Source organism: Grus americana, chromosome 3, assembly GCF_028858705.1.
Source record: "Grus americana isolate bGruAme1 chromosome 3, bGruAme1.mat, whole genome shotgun sequence".
Classification (NCBI taxonomy): domain Eukaryota; kingdom Metazoa; phylum Chordata; class Aves; order Gruiformes; family Gruidae; genus Grus; species Grus americana.
Genome location: NC_072854.1, coordinates 49828048 through 49850618, shown reverse-complemented (window position 1 = coordinate 49850618; position 22571 = coordinate 49828048). Strand labels below are relative to the sequence as shown.

Here is a 22571-nt window from a genome sequence, read left to right as displayed (position 1 = left end):
CAAAGCCCATTGTTTGCTTTTCTTCAGGGAAATCGGTTGCTTAATTTTGTCCCATGCTTTTGGGAATCCCAGCCTTGGGGAGAGGAGCAAAAGAAACATTTTCCCTTATTCCAGAGCCATGACGAGGACAGGCCAGGCCAGGCTACGAATGCCCAGCTGCATCAGGGCTGCTCAGGCATGGTGCTCCCCGTGGGGCGGCGGGATGCCCCCCTGACCCCTCTGTGGGTGCTCCATGGAGGAAGGGGCTCATGTGGTGCAGGAGCACCCACCTGGCTCGTACTGTGCCTTTGTGGGTGCCTTTCCTCTCCTGCTGGGAGCATACACCTCTCCAACCGCTACAGCCGTCGATCAGGAAGGAAAATAAACCAGCAGAAGCCCATCTCTTCCTGATATGTAGCCGTTTGGTGGTGGGAGAGGCTGCTCCCTGTGAAACTCTGGCCAAGCTGCAAATTCTCTGCAGATCTTCAACTGTCAGCTGGCCAGTTCACAAACAATTACCTTAAACACTTGACCCACGCAGTGTCCCGAGTATCCATCAAGCAGCGGCTGCCATGTGAGACCAGTCCTGTGGTACTGACACGAATTTGACTTCCCTTTTGACAGTTACTACATCAGATACGCTCGGCTTCGTTTTTCATTATAGCGGTGGCTTTCTGAGGGCAGATAGGGTTGTACTTTTCTGTCTGTCTTACAAAATCAATCCGTGATTCAAAAATTAAGCTGTGCTCTTTCGGTGTTTTGTCACTCCTGGTTGTAAAAAATCTGTGTGTCAAGCTTTCTTGACCATTACCCTGATGATGCTAACTGAGGTGGGCAGTCATCTACTCGTTCTCCAGCCACACTGACAGGGACAAGATACATCTGGGTCAACACTGGAAGCATACGGAGCATGCAGTCTTTGTTAAGCAAGAAGGTGCTGTTTCTAAATAACCACTTTCTGAACCTCAACCTCATTTTAAGCGGAGGTCACTGGCCTCTGTCCTCCTAGGAATAAGAGTACGGAGATAAAATCAGCACCAGGAAGGACACAGGATTAGAAACAGGGGGCAGGGAGCGAGGATTTAGGAAGCTGAGAGGGTGTCCCTAGATCTCAGAAAACACTCACTTTCCCCGAGCCAAAATCTGCCATTCGGGTCTTGAAATCTGAGACTCACAATAGGAACACGAGCTCTGTCAAACCAGCCGGGTTTTCTGCAACTCTGACAAGGAATTCGATGCAACAGCTCGTGAAAACAGGTGGTGAGTGTCCAGTTCAGACTTGGAAGCAGTGGACTACTGTAAAATTCCCATCTTCCCACCCCTTGATTTAAGAATTTCCGTGTCAAAAGAAAACGGTCAGCTCAGCAAACAGACTGAACTATGTCATAAAAGCCATGTCTTTTTAATTACAATAGCTGTGAAATATGCAATGCATCTTTAAGATTTTACAGTGCTGGAAATATAAAAGAACTGAAATATTTGCTATTCTGTTATCAAAGTATCAGGCCTGCAGCTTACAGGAATATTTTATGAATGGCAAACCAGAAAGGCGTGCTTTTTTATTCTTGGGTCACATTCACAGCAATGCAACAGTAAAGAACAAGCCCCTCTTTCAAAGAATTTATTTGCTTTATCAAAAGCCAAGCCCTCTTTCTCTTGCCAGCAAAATAGCTGCCTTTGTATCCTTAAGTGAAATCATTAAAAAAACGTGTCAGACTGAGAAAGATGTGTTTTCCCAGGTATTCCTGAAAGCCATTGAGTACTACAAGTCAGCGCTACGAAATTATGCTGCACCACTCCAAGCACTTGTTTCTCTTCCCAAACAGAGCATCATTGTTCTTATTTAAAGAAATAATCCTCACAAAGCTGAAATAATTATTCAGCCCAAACAGCCCATAGCAAGTGAAACAGTCTTTAGACAGCTGTCATGGCTCAGTCTTCCGGAAGCTTTGATTTTAATGAAACTCATTAAGGAAAGAAATTAACAGAAATTAACAGGAAAATATCATAATTTGTCTTGTTTCAGAAAGCTTGAATGGAGACAAAAGGCTCTTTAACATGACACGTAATGTGACCAGTCAAAACTCCCTGTGTCGCTGTCTCTCGCACGCTGAGTAAATAAGTCCGAAGTTGCTTATGTTGCAGCTCCACAGTTTAGTGCAGTGAAATGAATACGTTAAATGAGAATACCCTGTCTTTGGGCGCTAAGAAGCCTGTCTTCTAGCATCTGTACACTGTGTGCTCGTACAAGCATGTGGGAATGTTCAAGGTAATGAATATGCTACCTGTAAATATCCTAGGGTAATAAAAGATGAAGGGTAATAAACTCTCTGGAGAAAGGAACCATCTTACAGATAGCTCATGACAACTGTTTCTTTCTGCAACACTCTTCAAAGGAGGGGAAAAAAACCCGCACTTATCTTTTCAGATACATATTAGGTATCTAAGTTATCTCTGATTTCTTGTTCAGAAGCGCAAAAAGGAACGTTTCACTGTGGCTTTTAATCTGAGTGGAATTGACGGAGCAGCATGCGGTGCTGTAAGCAGCTCAGAAAGGCAGAGATAATAACATTGACATATCTTGGTTTAGTGTCCTCAGCCTCTCCTCTGGCACTCGCTGGCATGCTCTCCCTTGACCGAGCCTGCACATGGCTGGCTCGTCCCAGCAGAGCGCCACGCACACCCTCCCGCAGTGCGGGACGGGCATCTGCTCAGTGAGCGTGGCTGGGCTAAAATCCTGCCCTTCTGGAGCCAATTGAGTTCTACCTTTGACTTTCAAAGCGGCCAGGATTCAGACCCCAGAGAGTGGTGAGAAGAAAAGGAACAGTACACGTGCTCAGAGGGAAGCAGAGGGGACAGCTGGAGAGCAGAAGAGGTATGGAAATCCACAGACCACATCTATAAACTAAAACTTCCCCCAGAGTCACTCTCCGCTCCTCACGGAGACCAGTTTTTGCTGCAGAAATGTGAGGAAAAATTACTAGGAATCTGTTGATTGCAAACGAAAGCATTACCTGTTTGGCATTTGCCCCATTGCTACGTGCAGTGGCAGCCAGCTCCCGAGGCAGAGCCACGTTACGTTGCCATCGTACTACAAACCTACCGACAATGGCAGGGCAATAAGAGGGACACGGTTACTGTCATTTCCTAGCACAAGGAATATGTACAAATACATGTTAAAAGGCAATGTAGCGCTTCTGGGAAAAAAAAGCCCTAGTCATAGGGAATCAGTTTTCTTCTGATTTCTCGTGGAGTTCACAGTAAGTGTCAGTGGTGGATGGGAAGTGCCAGGATCCAGGAGGGCAGATACAGAGAGCAGGTACGACAGGCGGGAAGAGTCAAGGGCGTAAGCAGATGCTGGTGGCAGGAGGGACAGAAGGATGGGCAAAGGAAATCAAGACTAATGGAAATGCTGCAGGGAAAGTAAAAAGCGTTGAGCCTTCAGACAAAGGAATTTTGGAGAAGCAGGCAACAACAACATGAATCCTTTCCAGTTTACGTAAAGCCTGGACAATAACACAAGCCATCTAGGATATGGCTTTGGAGACTGGGTCGTATCCAAATTGCCTCAGAACCAGCTGTGTCTTGTCTTAACTGGAATCACCTGGACCTTCCTTTATCCCAGCTGACTGGGGAATGTCCCCCTCCCTTTGAGTTAGATAATTCTCACCTGACGTTTATCCAAAATTGTACACTCTTCCTAAACAAGAATACCAGCAGCATCCTTCATACTAACCAGTCTAAAGCAATGGCCTGCTTGTGAATACAGCTGTTCCAAAATAAATAGTTAATCTATTAAAATCACTTGAGACAAACTGATGAGAAAGACCAGAATTCAACCCCATAGCCTACACAGTTAATAGTATAAACAAGCTGAGAAAGTTAGTTGTGAACTTTCACTTATTCTGTTAAACTTTCTGGACTTCAAGGAGTTCAAGAAAACTACTGAAATACATCAAAAGAGAGAGTACTTCCTTACAGTCTCTCAGACTATTTATTATATGCTTTTGTCTAGTAATGCCATGAGGATAGACTAGGATTAAATTAAACAAACCCTCTTGCAGTGTAGGGAAATGCTTGGATGGCCTCCAGGAGGTTATTTCTGCCCTAACTACTTCTATGTCAGAGCCATTTTAGGAATACAAATGAGTGGAGAGATGAGGGATGGATGAATCCTGCATATCGGACTGCTGTAAATTCAGCAGCTTATTCTGAACTAGCAGCAGTGACTTCTTGCAAAAAAGAACCCCCCAAAATTATCCTCCTCTCACCTATATTACCGTCGCCCTGATGCCAAGGGGGCACTGCATTTCTCTGGCACTCCTTCTCAGGCGATGCATCAGACTACTTAGGCCTGAAGATTATCTTATGTGTCCTCTACCACACAAAAAACCCCATACATAAATGATTCAGAAGTACATGTTTTATCCATTCCTCCTGTTTAAAATCATGTAAGCCAAATGCTAATCACTTCACTGCCACTCAGCTCAGGCTTCCTATTGACTTCAGCCTGCTTATCAGCGGGCCAAAGATGATGTAACTTTCCCAGACATGGATGTCTAGCTGTAAGCCCCATCACAGTTCCTGAGAGATGAGGTGTTCGCAACACCTATGATTCTAGGAAAATCAAATTGTTATGATACGGCTCTTTACTCTTTGCTTCAGCTCTTGTGGTGAGCAGAAAATATTCCACCAAAATTCTTTTGCCGTCTTGATTTGCTTTCATTTATTCTGGCATGCTGTGCGTTTATAACATTCATTCACAATAGTTATTTCAAAATTGCTTGCACTTCATCAAGTTTCCTTTTATATCCTCCCTTTTTCTTATTCCAAGGAGGGCAAATATAATTTATTCACCTTTTTATAAAGGAAGCCTGGAATCCCGCTGAAGCCCTTTGCAAACCTCCCACTGCCCAAGACCTCCACAATTGAAACATTATGTTCTTTACTCCCCAGTAGTTCTCTTTTTCTGTAATCCCTACCTCTAATCTGTGTGCTCCCAGAGAGGCCATCCCAGCAGCAGCTCAGTGACTGTACTGCAGAAGTGCCCCTATGAACCCCACAACTACCTGGCGAGGAGAACAGTGCCCACAGGACTGCTCTGTCTCCTGCTCTGGGAAGAGGTCAGCACATAGCTCTCAAATGCAGATACGGCACAGAGGTATGTACTGACCCACTTCAGTCCCTGTGCTCTCATTTACAAATCCCAGTCCAAGGACAACGTGGAGGGGGACCCATATTTCCATCACCATTTGCTGCTTCTTAACACTCAGCTGAGGGGTCTGTCTGTTCCCTGGGAAAAGCTAGAAACCCATACCAAGAAACTTGTATCAAGAACATAGAGCCCCTGTACATCAAAGCAGAAGCCCTCCCTATTTACATTGGAAACTTCAACACAGCCACCTCAGCCTTTGCTGTCTCTTTGGCTGTTACGGAAAAGCCTGTCCTTTGCTTTCAGCCACATTTATTTTATGTAGTAGGTCAAGAAAAGGAAGTCAAAACTTTTCATTGCTCTAGTCTGAAAAAAAAAATGCTTTTTCTTCTGAGTTATAAAGGAAGAAAAGCTTTGAGAACTTAGTAGGCAGGTTTGTTGATGAAGCGCTTTAAATATGAAACAGAAAGCATCCTTCTCGTGATCCTTTTCATGACTATATTTATGGAACATTTTTTAATTCTGGAAACAATAGCATGTGGCCGCTGCATCTACAATCTTCAGACCAGATTTTCCGCTGGTTTACTTCAGTTTTATAGAAACATAACCAATTTCTATGGGACTATTACATTGTAAAACTGGGTGATCCCATGGAGAATTTCTTTCTCAGTGTTCTTATTGCCACTTATTGCAAAAATAGTAAGATCAAACATTACACGAGAGGCAATTTTTCAGCGCGTATTACACACACTGCAGCAGCCCATGACAATTCACAAGTAAAACATGAGTAAAATGGAAACACTCAGAGCACTGGTTTCATTTATGCCCAGGAATTTGTGTGTGTGTGCACGTGTCCTGGATGCAGGTGACGTCAGTCAGCTGGGGATAATTTCTGTAAAATCACAGGCCGCGTTATACCCGGCACAAGGCTTGCTTCACCTCGGGAAACGTGCTGTGACTTAGTGGAGGCTCACTTTTGTCACTGACATGACTCCAGTGGACAGAGACCTCATTTCACGACTAGACCCTATCTCATATGGGAGCATCTGTGCCTCAGCACTGCCAAACATGTACGTCCTTCCTGACGGGCCAGTCAGAGCCAGTTAAGCCTCGCAAATGTGTTTGTGCACGGCACTTTAGCAATACAGCATGCGCAAAAACTGCTAGCTTTCTTCCATAATATTTGCAAATTCCGTAACAGTTGATTATTTATACATTAACCCACAGACTTCATTTCTTCCATCTTATACCCAGCCATTGTAGATGTAGTGTTGTTGCCACTTGCTCTGTTAGGCACGAATTAATGCATCAGAGCCGTGTAATTTATGCATGCTATTTTGTCAAGTCTGTTTGTATGGAATCTGCTTTGGAGAGGCAAGCTGCTCTGTACTCTGGGGCCAGAAATAGTATTAATTTTTTTTTTTCTTTTTCCTTTGGTGCCATGGATCAAGGTAACTTCAGAGCAGTCACCAGCAAATCTTTGATGAGATGGAAATTGCAATGTTCCATGTTTTATCCCATTTCAGGTAGAGATGATTTGTGCGCGTGCAGAAGTATGACAGTGACATAATAGAAGAAAACCCTAGCTGACGTGGATATTCAGGGGATGCCATTATCAGGGCAGGCAAAGGACCAAGGACAAAGGGCTGATTTACTAAGTTAGAATATGACTGTGCATTTCTAGGTTTTAAAAACGAGCGAGGAAACCGAACTGCCTGCCTTTCCCAGGAAGCAGTCTTACAAGGCAGTCAGCTTGTTCCACTTAAACGCGCCCCACTGCAATAACAGTATTACTTGGGAAATGAAGACACAACATACACTCTTTTCTTACTGCTTTACAATTCTCAGGTCAAGTGCTAATACATATTACAGAGCGCTCTCTGGCAAGTATTGTTAGAGCTGTCATTAAAGACCTCCAAAAGTCTTAGCTGTGCAATTGAAAATGTTTCCAAATCCTCTTATCCCAAACATAACAAATCTCGCTGTTGTTAAATCTGATGTTTTGTAAATTTGATACTACTTGGCTCATTGAGGGGCCTGGAGAATGTTTTTGTGCAATAACACAGATCTCCAGAAAAGGCATAATGCATCTCTGCGGCAAGGGAATAACGCGGATCTCTGGGACGGGATTTACGCGGAGCGGTGGAAAAGGAAAAATCAAAGACCACCTCCAGTACAGTATGAAGATGATTCTAGGATTAAAAGGCACAATAATGCTACCCAATTACAGCTCCGCCTGGGTCATGCGCTATGCGTAGCAGAAAGAAGCAAGATGGCAGATACCCTGGGTTATTTTAATTAATTTAATCATGTGACTAATTGGTCTCTGCTGGGTTTCTGTGGTAACTGCTTCCTAAGTGCTGATGGGCAATTGTGTTAAATGTAGCTTGGAAACTGCACGTAGGGTGCAGTGCCTTCTAGAGAGCAAAGGGAATTGTACAGCTGTGCGGGGAAGGTGCTCCTGCTGGGGCGCTGATTATCTCCAAGCAGAATGTTTACAGCTGTACTGTCCTCTTTGCTCCTCTGCAAGCACGCTTCCCAAAGGAATACGCTTATTTGCAGAAAACGTGCTAGACTCTCTTCCTCTTGGGCGTGAAAGTAGATTTCCTGTAGGAATACGTGAAGGCACATGTACGCGGCAGAGCACACGCTATTTGGAAACAAAGGGAGAGCAGCTAGAGAGCCGCGCGTGCAAAACTGAAATGACTCCTGCGTGCGCAGTGTGAGGCCCTGGAAACCAGAATGTCTTCTTAGCGGTGGCTGCATTCGAGGGTAAATCCATTACTGAGCCCTGACACAAGCAACGTGCGAAACTGTTTTTTTCCAACTGCTCCTGCATCTCTTGCATTATTCATGAAATCCCTAAATCCACACGGGTCACAATTAGCATGGAGTACTGCAAAATGGCACAGAGCCGCCTTCAAGATTGGCAAACATGAAAATGACTTGTAAAAGTCATTCCTTGCTTCGCGGGTTGAATTTCGGATCACCACGAACAAGAAGTTGTCATCCTGCTGGATCCAAACTTACAGCCGCGTCTCCTCACATGATTAATGTAACAGTACGAATGGAAAGATGATTAATAATAGCAACCTACATTCCAGTAATCACAATTGCACATAAGAAATCGCTGTTCAACGGGGTGGCAAGTTAAACCCCGTTAAGGGCACAGAGAAAAAACAACCGAGAATCTCCTCGGTACCTTTCACCAAAAAAAACAACCTAAGAAAACATCCATAAGACAACACAAGACATGCTGCAAATACAAAACACAACACGGAACGGTAAATGCCGTACCTTCTCCTAACCTCGCCAGTGAAAATGCAGAAACAGGTTAGGAAATGTAGGAAGACATAGCCAGAGAGAGGTTAACAGTTTGGTAGCTGTATTGTGAAGGCTAGAAAGGTTCCACTTACTAAAGCAAGGGAAAGGATAAGGCAGGATGGTGAAGGAGGAAAAATGTGTGCTACCTCCCTGCCCTGGGCCACTGGAGAATAAAGAGCTATCCAGCCTAAGTGCGGCAGACTTGGGCTTCGTTTTATTTAATATAAATCAGGGTAAATTTAAAATACCTTATGCAAAAAGTGCTAGTTGTAGATCACAAAGTACACAGACAAATATCTAATTCCTCATTTTTCCTGTTGAAATGCCACCATTGGCTTGTAGGTTGGGATTCAATTCTCATCATACCAACATCAGTGGAAATGTTGCCCCTAATATCCGTGGAACCAAAATACCTCCTCTGTTTTGAAACTAGTGGTCAGTACCTTATTGCATATTCTGCTCTGCAATTTATATTGAGTGCTCAAACCTAAGTTCAAGGGTGAAGAAACAAAAGGCTCAAAATAACCACATTTGCAATCAGCTGTCTTTAGGAAACCAATTTTAGGAAACATCTTAGAAACTATGCCACATGCTCTAATATCTCTATTTGTGTTCTTTGGAAAAGTCAGGCAGAGCAAAGTTGCTACACATTACATTTTATACTGAAATGTCCAGATATAATGAATTACAAGTTCTACATGACACTTCTTTAAAAATAGCCCTTACTATGTGAGATTGAACACAACCTCACATACCGCTTCAATTTTTTTATAAAAAGTCTTCTGCACTTTGCATATTTGCATCAACAGTGAATATTAGAAAATACTGACATTTTCATAATACTTCAAAAGAACAGTGTGGTGACACTGATAACTGCATTATGAGCGTTGAAAATTTTTATGAAAGATTTGAGAATGATTGCAAGGGAGACAAAACATTTTCATTTTAATGATAATAATAAAAAAACTTTCCAGTGACACTACAGCAAACCTATTGCTTCTCCAGACCCAGTGAGAACTAAACGGAGCTATTATAATTCCTACACTGGGCCAAAACCACAGCTGATGTAAGTAGCCCCATTGATCTTAATAAAGCTATGCCTGCGTACACCAGTTATGTATTTTGCCGAGCAAATGGGACGCGTCAATTTAGATTTGGATTATGTCACGGAGCCCTTCACGCTTGCTATGCCATCAGCGCAACCACTCTGATTAGGAAGATGGGTCTCGCCATAGTGATCAGCCCATTTGTTCATCTCGTCTGGCAAATTGCAGCTGACAATAGCCAATACCTGAAGGAACGGGTGAAAAATATCCTATAATCTATGCAGTTACAGGATGCATCTGGGGCTTACACTGGCAGGCAATATCTCTGACGAATGTGGTTTGCTTTCCGTTGCTCTTTTACTTGGCTTAGCTATACATTTTGCTAATAATCATCAGTTCTATCAAACCTTTGCAACCATACTATTTAATTTAAGGCCCAGTTCAACTGCTACTGCAGACAGAGTGCTCCTGTTTATTTCAGTGGCTTGTGGCTCAGGCCTTTAACTACTATTTGTGATAGTTCAGTCTAAAAATGGGCAGTGTAATTTTGGGAAGTAATACTGCCTGCTACATTCGAGTATGCTATCCTTTCATTTCTGCAGAAGTTGGAGACAGAAAATACACAGAAGACGGTGTATGCATTCCCTCTGCCAGCCAGCAGTGTTTGCTCATGCCAGCTTAGTCCGTCCCAAGCAAAGCAGCTCATTTCAGGCCACAGTCCCAAGTGCTAACACATCGAAGTATTATGCATTGAAATCGCAAAAGATGAACTTCTTTCCAGCCTTCTCCTTCTTCTCCACAGGCTTAACACCTTCGTATTCCCTACACCATCTTTGACTCTGCTAATCCCTTAACCCTGCCCGCCCAAACTCCCTCCAAACCTCGCCACTCCTTGCTCTATCCATATTTCAGCAACCACCCAACTATCCTCCTCAACACCCCCACGTTCCAGACCCTGGTTATGGCCATTTAACCACCATTACATCTGCACAGTCCAAGTTACTATCCTGACCTGTCCTCAGCTTCAGCCTCCTGTCCAGCTTCACTCAGTCCACTAAGATATTTTTTTCAGGGTGTTGGGTTTTTTCCCCTTAGACATATTAACTTGCCTTTGTCAAAGTATCATAGAATCACAGAATGGTTTGGGTTGGAAGGGACCTCAAAGATCATCTAGTTCCAACCCCCCCTGCCATGGGCAGGGACACCCTCCACTAGACCAGGTTGCCCAAAGCCCCATCCAACCTGGCCCTGAACACTTCCAGGGATGGGGCATCCACAACTTCTCTGGGCAACCTGTGCCAGTGCCTCACCACCCTCACAGTGAAGAATTTCTTTCTAACGTCTAATCTAAATCAACCCTCCTTCAGCTTAAACCCATTACCCCTTGTCCTGTCACTACCCTCCCTGATAAACAGTCCCTCCCCAGCTTTCCTGTAGGCCCCCTTCAAGTACAAGTAATTTAGCTGGGTGTTTTTGGTGGTTTTTTTAATTATTTCTAATTCCTCCAGAGAATTATTTTCTGTCCTGTCTGGTATCTGCAACTCCTCCTAGCTTAGGATCATCTGCAGAGTTTGTGAAGTTGCTCTCTGTTCTCTCCTGGAGATCATTAATGAAATATGAAACAAGACCAACCTCACGGAAGTCCCTCTGGCACTTCTCTATCCACAACCTGATATGCTGCTCTGTATCACCACGCTTTGCTTTATTCCTTGAGCCCGTTTTCAGGCCACTTGACAGTGTTCATATCCAAAGTAATTTGAATTAATCTGAGGGTAAAATTTCATGAGATGCTATTTCAAGTGCTTTACTAAATTCCAAATCCATTAGAACTTCTAATTTCCCTCCCTCAGCTGATTTCCATGTGTGTGTGTACATACTAGCTGTGTTTGCTTGGCAAAACCGCTGTACTCCTCTGTTACTCCTTGCCCATATGGTATAACTGCAGAAAATGGGGATTTGGTTGAGTGGGTTTGTGCATCGCAGTATCTGCTTTTTGTTGGAAAATTCAACTTTTTTAAAAAGAATTAATTTTTCTGTAGCAAATATTGAATTAAAAACTTTTGTAGCACATATTAAGACATTCCTCAGCATTATAAAGTAATTTTTGTGTTGGCAGTAAACTCGGGTCCTTTGGAATGCAATCATCTTCTTATTTAAATGCCCAACTTAATACAGAAATGTGGACTAAGGTACGCTGCTGCGCCAAAATGTGTTCATTGTTTCCATGGAGGGCATCAAACTACCCATAGACATCAGATAACACATCAAAAATAAACAACCTTATCCAGCAAAGGTGATCCTGAGTCTAAATAAACTATGTTCACCTAAATATCTTTGTCTCAAAGCTGTTATGTATAAAAATTATAGCCCAGCTGTTCTTTACAATGTTACAACCTGCCAGGTCATACCTAACTGAAAGTTACTTTATTCTGCCATTAAGCAAATTAAATAAAAACTACTTTGGAACTCTCAGCTTCATTTCCCATGCTCAAGAAGAAAGCAACCTTCTCTCTCTTTTTCTTTTTTTTCTTTTTTTTTCTTTTTTTTTTTTTTTAAGCACCATACAAATGACTTCCAAATTTTCAGGAACAGTTGCTGGTTTTAATGATATATTGCAGATCCTTGTCAATATCTCTGCTGCTTCACACTTTTATTTCCTTAGGAACACTCGGCTGAGTACCATCTGCTCCTGGTGATTTACTGCTCTTGACTTGCTGAAGTTGCTCCATAACTTCCTCCTAAGAGACTTCAATTTCTGTTATAAGGCCACACTCTTGATTTCCTGTGAAAAGTGTCCTTGGAACAGGATTTTCCTCATCCTCCTCTGCGGCAAAGATGGACGCAGAAAATTTAATTTAATTTTTTCTGCTGTTCCGCTTTTTCAGAAGGGGCCAGAGTCACGGCTGGGTGGCCTAGAGGTGCGGGGTCTCATGGGTCGCTTTTTGTTTTCTGCAGAGCCACTTTTTCTATACTTTCTACAGTGCCTTGTAGATAATTTCCTTGTCCTTTTATTCCTGCACTTTCTCTCAGGGACCTTTGGTTATAACTAGCTTGATCGCATTTTCTAATTTTTCAAAGGGTGAGTTTTGTCTTTAAAAAACCAAAACATTTGGTATTTCTTGTACAAGTGTGCCTGGGACCCCACCGGCATTTCCATAGTTTAACAACCACGCTTCTCATTTGGAAAAAAATGTTTTTTTCCAAACCACAGAAATGATAAGAAAACAGACCACGTGCGAAATAATGAAACTGCCCATATACGATGTACAGGCAATTATGCACAGGCTCGGATCCGGAGCTCGTCACAAGCAATAGGGCATCACCCATTTGATGCCAATGGAATTTGGATCAGGCCCAAAGGAAGCAGACCAAAAAGCAGAGGGGGGTTTTTTTGTCTCATCTTTCAGTTACAGTAATCATAGGTGTTGTTTGTAACAGTAGTAGGTAACAAATTTTCCAATAAAAGTGTGATATTGAAGTTGACAGTGTCCCCTTAAGCTTATGCACTTCTCCACTTAACTATGCCAGATTTACTCTCCCCTTTCTACTTTTTCCTTGCTCAGAGGTATACGTACCATCTGTGCATTTAATATGGTGTTCTTAAATAGCCTCCAGAGTGATTCAATGCTGCTTTTTTTCCCCCCTTTTTTAAAAACTTTCTCTTGGTTAACCCTTTTCCTTGGTATTTTAGAGCCTTCTCTTTCAGAGCTCCTGGTCCTTCCTTTCTTCAGGATAAAGTTACTATCTTCCAACACGGAAGTTAGGAGTACAGCCACCTGTTCTTTCAATGTCCGTGCATTAGAGGAATCTCAGTGGGGAGCTGCCTTATCAAGGCACTGATATTGATAAATAGCTCCTGTAAATGGGGGCATGAGACCGAACCATTCGACAACAGCCGAAGTTGACCATTATTACTTCTACACTACAAAATTATTCAAACCTACCACCTCATAAATATCTAAATGGCAGCGTTCTGTCTAAATCTCTAGATTAAGCTTATAAGGCTTATATTTAGTTCTAAGAGTTCTCTTCCACCTGATTTAGTAGCACTGTGCACCGCGACTGTGAAAGCCTGGGGAGCTAAATTAAAAATAATAAGACTAATTGAGACTGGGTTGCTGTTTGATTTCTAACTCAATGGGTCTCCCCTTTGATTTGACAGTCCGAATTTCAGGGGAGGGAAGGGCCACAGACGTACGGGCCACGGCACCACTGTATCCATCTACGTGGTACGGGGGAAAATGACTGTATTTGGCCAGTGCTAATGGGGAAGCCGAGTCCTTGATGGTCTCACACGCTCCTTGGTAAAGCTGTGCTGGGCACTGAAGATCCTTCCCTTCGCAAAGCCCAGGTAAGAGCCAGAAAGATGCTCCGCTCCGCTTTTAAAGCAAAAGGACAGCAACGGAGCCACGTCTCCTGCCTGAGCATCTTCCACCAGCCCCTCCGTGCAACGGAGGCAGATCTGGCCTCCTGCTTCTTAGGCGGGAGATTAAATAAACCGAAACCATCTGAAGCCACGCACGAACACACACACCCCCCCTCCCACCCCCAAAACCATCAGATACTTTATGACTGTTTCTAAAAATTATTAAACAGATGAGTACATTTACTTTAGACACAAAATTGCATCAAGGCTGACAACTTGCAACATATGTTTACTTTCAGCCCAATTTAAATTCAAATGGCTGAGTTGTAAGTGCTTGGGGTTTTGACAGAGAGCAGCCCATCACTGAACTTAGCTGGCCGGCAAACCGTCTTTTATTATTTCAGAAATTATTTTCTACAGGAAAGATATTTGACATTTTCAGACTTTTGCCCTAGAAAACCCACCTTTCTCTTCCAGCAAGTTTAACGCGTGCACATGGAGCATGGCTTGATATACAGCGAGAAGCTGACTTTAACTAACACTTCCCGATAGTAAATTTTTCTGTTCCTCCGGCAGCTTATAAGGGATATCCATTCGGCCTCTCCCAGCCTCATTTAGACTCACGAGGCTGGATTCAAGGTTAATATGTGTCAGGGTTTCTTCGGTCTTCCCATAAACCAGCAAATGTTTGCAAACAAACCTAAAATGGACGAAACTTTCCTACCTAGAAGGGGCCAAAAGCTACGCGGTGTGATTTACTCCCTCGGCCTGACTCAGTTTCATCCTTGAATTTGTCCCAAGATTTCTATGCGTGACGAAGAGGGAAGTCACCGCTTCGGAAGAGTAAGAGAGTAATTAAATGCAGACCGTCGGCTGACAAGAAATGCCGCAATTCCTCGGAACCGCCGCCTCACCTGCACAAATTACTTTGCCACTACCGAAGTGTGACAGCAACATGTCCTCCTGAGAAACTTCAGGACTAGAAATGACCTTCCACCTTCAGCTGAGCCCCTCGGGTTTTCTACTGCTGCCCACCGTGGTCCCCTGCCTGGGCAGAATTTCACCCCGTTAAACTACACGGCTAATTGTAATATTCCGTACGTCCTTTCAGGAGTGTGTACAAGGGGTGTCATTCACAACATTGTTCCTAATCCAAACATATTTTTTGAAAACCATATTTGCTTAATTTTAGTTTTTAAATAAAAATATATAGAGTGAAAGAAATACTCAAGCTCCTTTTTCAATATTTCCCTAAGTTAATGAGCTGACTGATAAGTGAACAGATGCATTAAGGCAGTAATTTATTCAAATGTCATGATATTTTTGAACAAACATATTATTTAATATGCATTTCATTATTTGCCCAGCTCGTATTAGTATTAATGATTGATGTGTTCGTTAGGAAAGGGAAAAGTGGCACCAAATATAATCTGTGCAAATTAGATTCACTTTGGAGATCTACGCTAAGTTTTCGTCAGAATAAAGACTGTTCTCGATTCTCATTCTGTGTTGATCATGTGGAAACAAAGCTGGAAGGTGCCTAATTTCATACGAGGCCAAGGTAACGTGGGCTAATCTGACGTAACCTGAACTGAGACATGGAACGTAGGGGAGAGCAATATTTTTTTGAGTGATTGCCTAGCTCACATAGATAGGAGCCAAAGGGTTCAGAGGTAAAGTAAGCAGTCATGTGTATTATATCTGCTCATTTTCTGAATGCATCATTGTTATGCATCTAAACTCTTTAATGAAAAATCCCCTGGTGATGTAAAAATGTCCTGGATACAGATCATGAAGTCTATCTTGCCAAACTTTTTAATGGAGCAAAATGTCTGTTGTTCCCCTGATGTCTCCTTCTCCCCTTCAAAAATTCATCCTAAGTGAACTAAGACTTCAGTAAAGCACCTTAGTAGCCTCCAGAATAACACCTACCGGCCACCCTTCTTCCTCAGTCACTCCGGTAGGCAGCAACTTCTTTCACATCTCCAATATCAAGGTGTCATAACATCTATTTAAATCCAAATCACCGGTCTAAACTGCACAGACCTAGTGTGCGAAACTCTTAAAAGCATTTCTAGTCAAGTCCTAATGCAATTAGTGGTGTTTTGTTGTAACATCTGTACGTAAACAAAACCTAGTTCTGGCAAGAAGGAGAGTTGCAATCGCTGAAGCTGTCCAGAACGGATGCGAGGACGTTTTGCGTAAACTGGTCGCTTTATTTTTATCAAACGTCTGCTGTCCAAGAGGCAGCAGATTCTCCAGCTGTAATTAGCATATTCATCTTGGTATAACCAAAGTAGCCAGAATGCAACACGACTGATGTAATGTGACATGGTGGTTAAAATTAAAAGTGAACACGCCTTTTAATTGGATTGGATACCTGCTAGTAATTCAGACAATGGGAATTTGATTCAAATTTATAGTATTAAATGGCAGCAGATGGACAGTAAAATGTCCATTGAGTTTGCAAACTGACAAGCACGCTGGGTTTGCCAGATCCCTTCATTAAGTCATTGGTGGCATCAGTCAGGTGCTGATGCATTTCATCGTTAGCAATGTTAATACGTTTTGCTTTGCTGTGGGTGAGCAGTGAGATATTCTGACTGATGGTCTCAGTAGGTTAATTTGGAATTTCATTTGCCTCTTCTAATCATGAAAATCCTAGCTCTGGTTTAGGGAAGGAGTTTTATGAGATTTCTGGGTTTAGTGTCCAGTAAGTAAAAAGGCCGGCTGATGGCAGCTGGGCGATGATGCCAACTCTTCTCCTTTCCCGCTGATGCCACCCATCTCTTTCACAACTCAGGATTTGCTTTATATCTCAGTGTATGTTCCAGATTCTTGGTCACTGTCTGCAGCCTTCTCCCCTCCACAAACTAAAAACATCCTTTGAGGGAGGACATTTTCCTTCCCTCTCCTTCCCCAGATGATAGCTTCTCAAAGAAGTTTGCAACTGTGCCCCACGCCTGAACTATTTCCTCTGCCGACTCAGCGCCTCATCTGCATTCACTCATCAGCACTCATTTGTATCTCAACGCAGCGATCATAGCTATGGAGATGTTTGTCGTCTTTTCCCCTCCTACCGTCAAGCATTAGCAAGAAATCTTATTAACTGGTTTCTGTGGCAAATATGCGTACGCACGCATGCAGATGCGCACATACGCACGCAAGCGCACATAAGCACACATAAAGACGCACGCGCACCTTCTACCCAAGCCCGCAGCAGAAGCAGCAACTTTGTGAACAATTTATGAAATCCCACTTATCTACAGCTCCGCAGAGCCAAACATGGACGATTTCAGGCAAACCAGGTAGCACACCTGCTCTGCACTGACCTTTCTGAACACCTCATTAATGCAAGTTAAAACTCTAGAAGAAGCAAGATTTCCATTCAGACCCCCAAGCGTTTCAAAACTTATTATGGAAAGGGACTCTAAAGGAAGATCTAACAGCTAAGCTTTTTTTTTTTTTTTTTTTTTTTTTTTTTGTCAGGGACGTTATTTGCATCAAGTTGCTTTAAGCAATTTTCCAAATTTCCACGAATGATGATCATTTTAAAAATTACATTTTGCAGGTGCATAAGAAAGAGAAGAAAGTAACGTATTTTTTTTGCCGTTACTCATTGACTTAACAGGGAGATTGTTAAATGCTTCTCATGCGCTGTTAGGCTGCACAATTAAGCTTGAAATCAAGAGAACTTTCTCTGACAACCCTTGGTAATAATTTGGGCGAATGATAGCTTCTGTTTACTCCCAGTTTTAAGTATGTGTTTGTATATACATGTCCACATTAATCACACAGTGATGTACACTCATTAACCAAAAAACTATTCAGGCAGGAGTACTAAGGTGTACTAAGGAGTACTGATGTTGTGTGCACTTTATTGTCTTTAAAAATAATTTGTAAACGTAAGGAATTCTCTAATGCATCAGAACTCAGGACTAAATAAATGCGCACGACTTCTTACAGCCCCATTTGATTGTTCACATTCATTCTCTTTACACAGATGAGATAAAAGAGTATAAACCACACTGCCTGTCCGCGCTACTGACTCACACACGGTGCTGCCCATCGCTGTCCCGTACGGGGAGAAAAGAGCCATCGTCGTTTACTTCTTCGTGTTGCTAAGCATCTGTTTACTTTTACTTTTTGATTGATGCCTTTTTGTTTATTAGTATAAATGAAATTTGACTGCAGTGTAAACAAAAACATCTATCATCCTTTTTTCCTGATTGGGAGGCAGTGTGAAACAGGAACAAGGTCAAGTATAAAATACCGGCTGACAACCTTGAAGTCACTGCGTCTCCGATGTCTTAGTCAAATCAAGTAAATTATCCTTTGATATATCTGTGAAGAGAGCCTATAACCTCTATGAATTCAGTCCTCATTCTACATTTGGCTATTGGGTCATAATAAATTTGTTTTCTGACCCACTGAGTCAATAAACTTAATTTCAAAATTAATCTTTTCAGGCTTCAGACTCACTGGATCCAATTATGAATCCAATCGTTCCCTTTAAATTTAATATTCTGAAACTTGGTGGTCTAGTGCTTTTTGCCCTTATGTGCCTCTTTGGTACTTAACTTTATATTAGTTGGCCTATAAAATTAAATCTCTAAGGAAGGGAGCATCGGAACAGCTCCAAATCTTAAAGCTTCAGTTACAAACATTAGTACGAAATGCTCCCTTTTCCCGCAACACTTCCTTTTAATTGGTATTATTATGCACAACAGGTTATCATTATACACTAGTTCATTATATGTATTTGACTACGCGTACTAGACCAAACAGGATCAGGCATGCAGATTTGGGTTATTTTTATTTGGGAGTGGTGGTGGTATTTTTAGGTGTTTTCTAAATCGGATATAGTCTAAACACTTCACTCTTTGCCTAAAGGGGTAAACACCCCAATTTTTCGTTCATTTATTTCTAGTAATTTAGATAAAATTACACTCTGTGGGGAGGCTCATTATAATTTCTACATATATATATATTTCTATTCTTGCAAGGCATGGTTGCTAATATAGTTAATTTTAAAGGGTCAAGACTGCAGGATACCTGGGGCAAAATTTGCATTCCTTATGAGAAAAGTAGTTTACTATCGTGCAAGTCCTTTTCCTTAAAACTTCGCCGTCCCAGCCATGAAGGTCCCTGACAACGCTGGCTAGGTGTGGCTGCAGAGGGTGCAGACAGATGGACACAACTCCGCCAGGACAAAAGGCAGGAAGGACTAATGTGCACCTCTGACTAAACTGCACGGGTTCAAACACTCCCGAGGCCAGCAAGGTCTTGCTAAACCTACTGCAGGAGACGGCTGGGAAGGAGTTAGAGGTTGGGAGCAGTCAGTGCCCACCTAAACTGGGGCATTTTGGAGCACTTCTGTTGCTCTCCAGGTGCACTTCAAGGTGGTCTCATGCCAAACCTTCTCCCAGCTGGGAACATGTGGGCATGCATCGCTTCAGCGTGCATTTGCCCAGTGTATGGGAGAGGATTTTGCTATCAGGATGATGACAAAAATCCTAACTCCGAGCACAGCAATTGGCATGCAGGGATGGATAATTTCATAGAATCATAGAATAGTTTGGGTTGGAAGGGACCTCAAAGATCATCTCGTTCCAACTCCCCTGCCATGGGCAGGGACACCCTCCACTAGACCAGGTTGCCCAAAGCCCCATCCAACCTGGCCCTGAACACTTCCAGGGATGGGGCAGCCACAGCCTCTCTGGGTAACCTGTTCCAGTGCCTCACCACCCTCACAGTGAAGAATTTCTAATCTAAATGGACCCTCCTTCAGCTTAAACCCATTACCCCTTGTCCTGTCAGTACGCTCCCTGATAAACAGTCCCTCCCCAGCTTTCTTGTAGGCCCCCTTGAGATACTGGTAAGCCGCAACTAGATCTCCCCGGAGCTGCCTTTTCTCCAGGCTGAACAACCCCAACTCTCTCAGCCTGTCCTCATAGGAGAGGTGCTCCAGCCCTCTGATCAGCTTTGTGGCCCTTCTCTGAACTCTCTCCAACAGCTCCATGTCTCTCCTGTACTGGGGCCCCCAGAGCTGGACGCAGTACTCCAGGTGGGGTCTCACAAGAGCGGAGGAGAGGGGCAGGATCACCTCCCTCGACCTGCTGGTGACACTTCTTTCGATGCAGCCCAGGACACAGTTGGCTTTCTGGGCTGCAAGCGCACACTGCCGGCTCATGTTGAGCTTCTCATCAATCAATACCCCCAAGTCCTTCTCCTCAGGGCTGCTTTCAATCCATTCCTCACCCAGCCTATAGCTGTGCTTGGGATTGCGCCTCCCAATTTGCAGGATTACTTAGGGCCATTTTGAAACATTAGCAATCACTTACTCTTTACAATTCGAACAGTCCTATCATTTTAAGCAAGCGCTTATTGCAGCACTTCTTATCTAGGGGAGGGAGGGAAGACTGCTTAACACGATCCATTAGGAAATTCAAGCCTTAAATGAAGTGACCACAAAGTCCTATCAGCTCCCAGAGATGCAGCAGCTGTACATATTTAATGTAATACAACACTATATTGTTGTGGAGATCCACTGTTTAGAACATACATAAGGCAGGTGAAACGTGACTACTTTACTTGTCTGTTTGAAAAACGAGAAAGTGTAGAGTGGCATAACTTCCCAAATACATAAATAAGCATTAGACTCATGGAGAAGACAGGTACACTGTTGGACTAGTAATAACAGATTAAAGGTCAGCAGTTAAATCTGAAACTATTGCAGCCTTTTCCTTTGATCTTGTTCCTCAAGACTCCACTCTATTACTAACAGGTGAAGTGCAAAATAAGAAGCATGAAGGTCTGCTGAATTCTACTGTACCTGTCTTAATTTAATGGCAGCATTTCCTAAATATTCTGTCCTCAGATCATCTAATGCCATAAATACACATGCAAGGGGCAGCTCCAGATTTCCCCTGCTGGGTCAGATCCTGCACAATTCCAGGTTCCACAGGTACAAAGAGGAAGAAAATTTGACTCACTGGCTTAGCTTTGAAGCGGAGCCAAGGTAACAACCAACACATTATCAAGTATATGTTATCTTGTCATGTTTTGACAAGTCCTCCCATATGACATTTTGTTAATTTGCAACCTCTTTAGTGAAGAATAGGACATTTCACTGGGATGTGATGGTATATGAAAAGATTAGGAACACCTATTGTTATTTAGATAGATAAAAAATAATGAATACAGAGAGCTTTCCATATGGAAATATTCAGCATCTTTTAGCTCCCAGAAGAAGTTAACAGAAGTCTAGGAAAGGCAACCAGAGGGAATGAGATGCTTTGATTCATCCTTTCTCATAATACAAGGACGAGGAGGTCCTCCAAAAAAACATAAGGGTAATAAATTCTAAGTCAGCTAAAAAGGAACTTTTTCACATATTGCCTGCCTGACTGAATTCATGGCCATAAACTATTACTGAATCCTACTGCTCATGCGTTAGCAGAAGGTTGAAGTACACCTATGCATTATGCTAACATGTATTTATTTTCATTTAGTGAGGGATCTAAACTTCCTATTTCAGGATCTAAGCTCTAGAGGAAGGAGAATCCACCATGAACTGGTCGTTCTTTCATCTGCCTCCCCAGTCTCCCAAATTATCTGGTACTCATCAGTGCTGGACACACAGGACCACCTAACTAGGATCACTGACAATGCCTCCATTACTATGAACTATCTTACCCATGTACATTTGTGACTGAAAGTCAGGGGAGCATCAGCTGACGGTGAGCTGGATCCTGTCACCCCAGAGTTGTAAGGCACACTGAACTGCACGTGCATAAACGTGTGTGTGTGCACAGACACATACATCCAAGAGAACTTGTTTTCAAATGAGGAGCATCTAAGGAGCATGTGTTTCCCTCCTCTACGCTTTTTCTAGATAAAAAGGATGTAAACACCACTCCTTGCAGAAGACTCACGTGACTTTAACTTGCCTGTCTGCTCCAGTAGACATTATGAGCTTGATTCTCCAAGACTGCCACTAAAATTCCACTCTGCTGATTTTTGCAACCTAATTCTTCAGGCATTTTTATCCCTCTTTTTTTTTTTTTTTTTTTGGCAGGATGATGTGACCCAAATTTATAAAGGAGGGTAATTTGTTATAACATTGCATCCTGAATCTAGGATCCATATGTATTTATTTGTTATTACCACAGATGTAAAAGACCAGATTTAGAGACCTGAATTCATTTTGAACTTCATGGGCTTTGAATGTTCTGTAGCATGAGGGAAAATGGCATCATTTAGAAAACCAAAATGTAAAAGGTTTTATGAATAATAAATATTTCTAAGACAATAAAGGCTACCCAAATACTCATACTATTAAACACCAAAAGGACACAGTTACTTTTTCAACAACTAAAAATGCTGGAGCGTTCCTTCGTTATTTTTCTTTAAATGACATATTGCACATTCTGCTGCAGAAACAGCTGCTCACGTAACCTAGGGGGCATTTTCAGGCACTGTACTTCAGTGATTACAGCAATTTTTGCAGACATTCAATATTAGGATTGCATTCTAATTTTAGACAGAGTTAAATTTAAATTGAGTAGGAGGGGTTTTCACGCTACTCTAGATGTTCTAACATTGCTTGCCCCAAACCAAACCCTGTATAGTCTCTGAATTTTGCAGCAATGATGATTTATTAGTAATGATACACTTTAAAAGAATGAAACTAGAGCTCACT

The 22571-nt window shown here is 42.5% G+C and overlaps 1 protein-coding gene across 1 annotated transcript in view; it reads right to left on the bottom strand.

The window, feature by feature from the left end:
• The window catches only part of SOBP (sine oculis binding protein homolog), a 102457-nt gene that overhangs the window by 54694 nt on the left and 25192 nt on the right, over nt 1-22571 (bottom strand). The gene's annotated exons all lie outside the window — the stretch shown is intronic.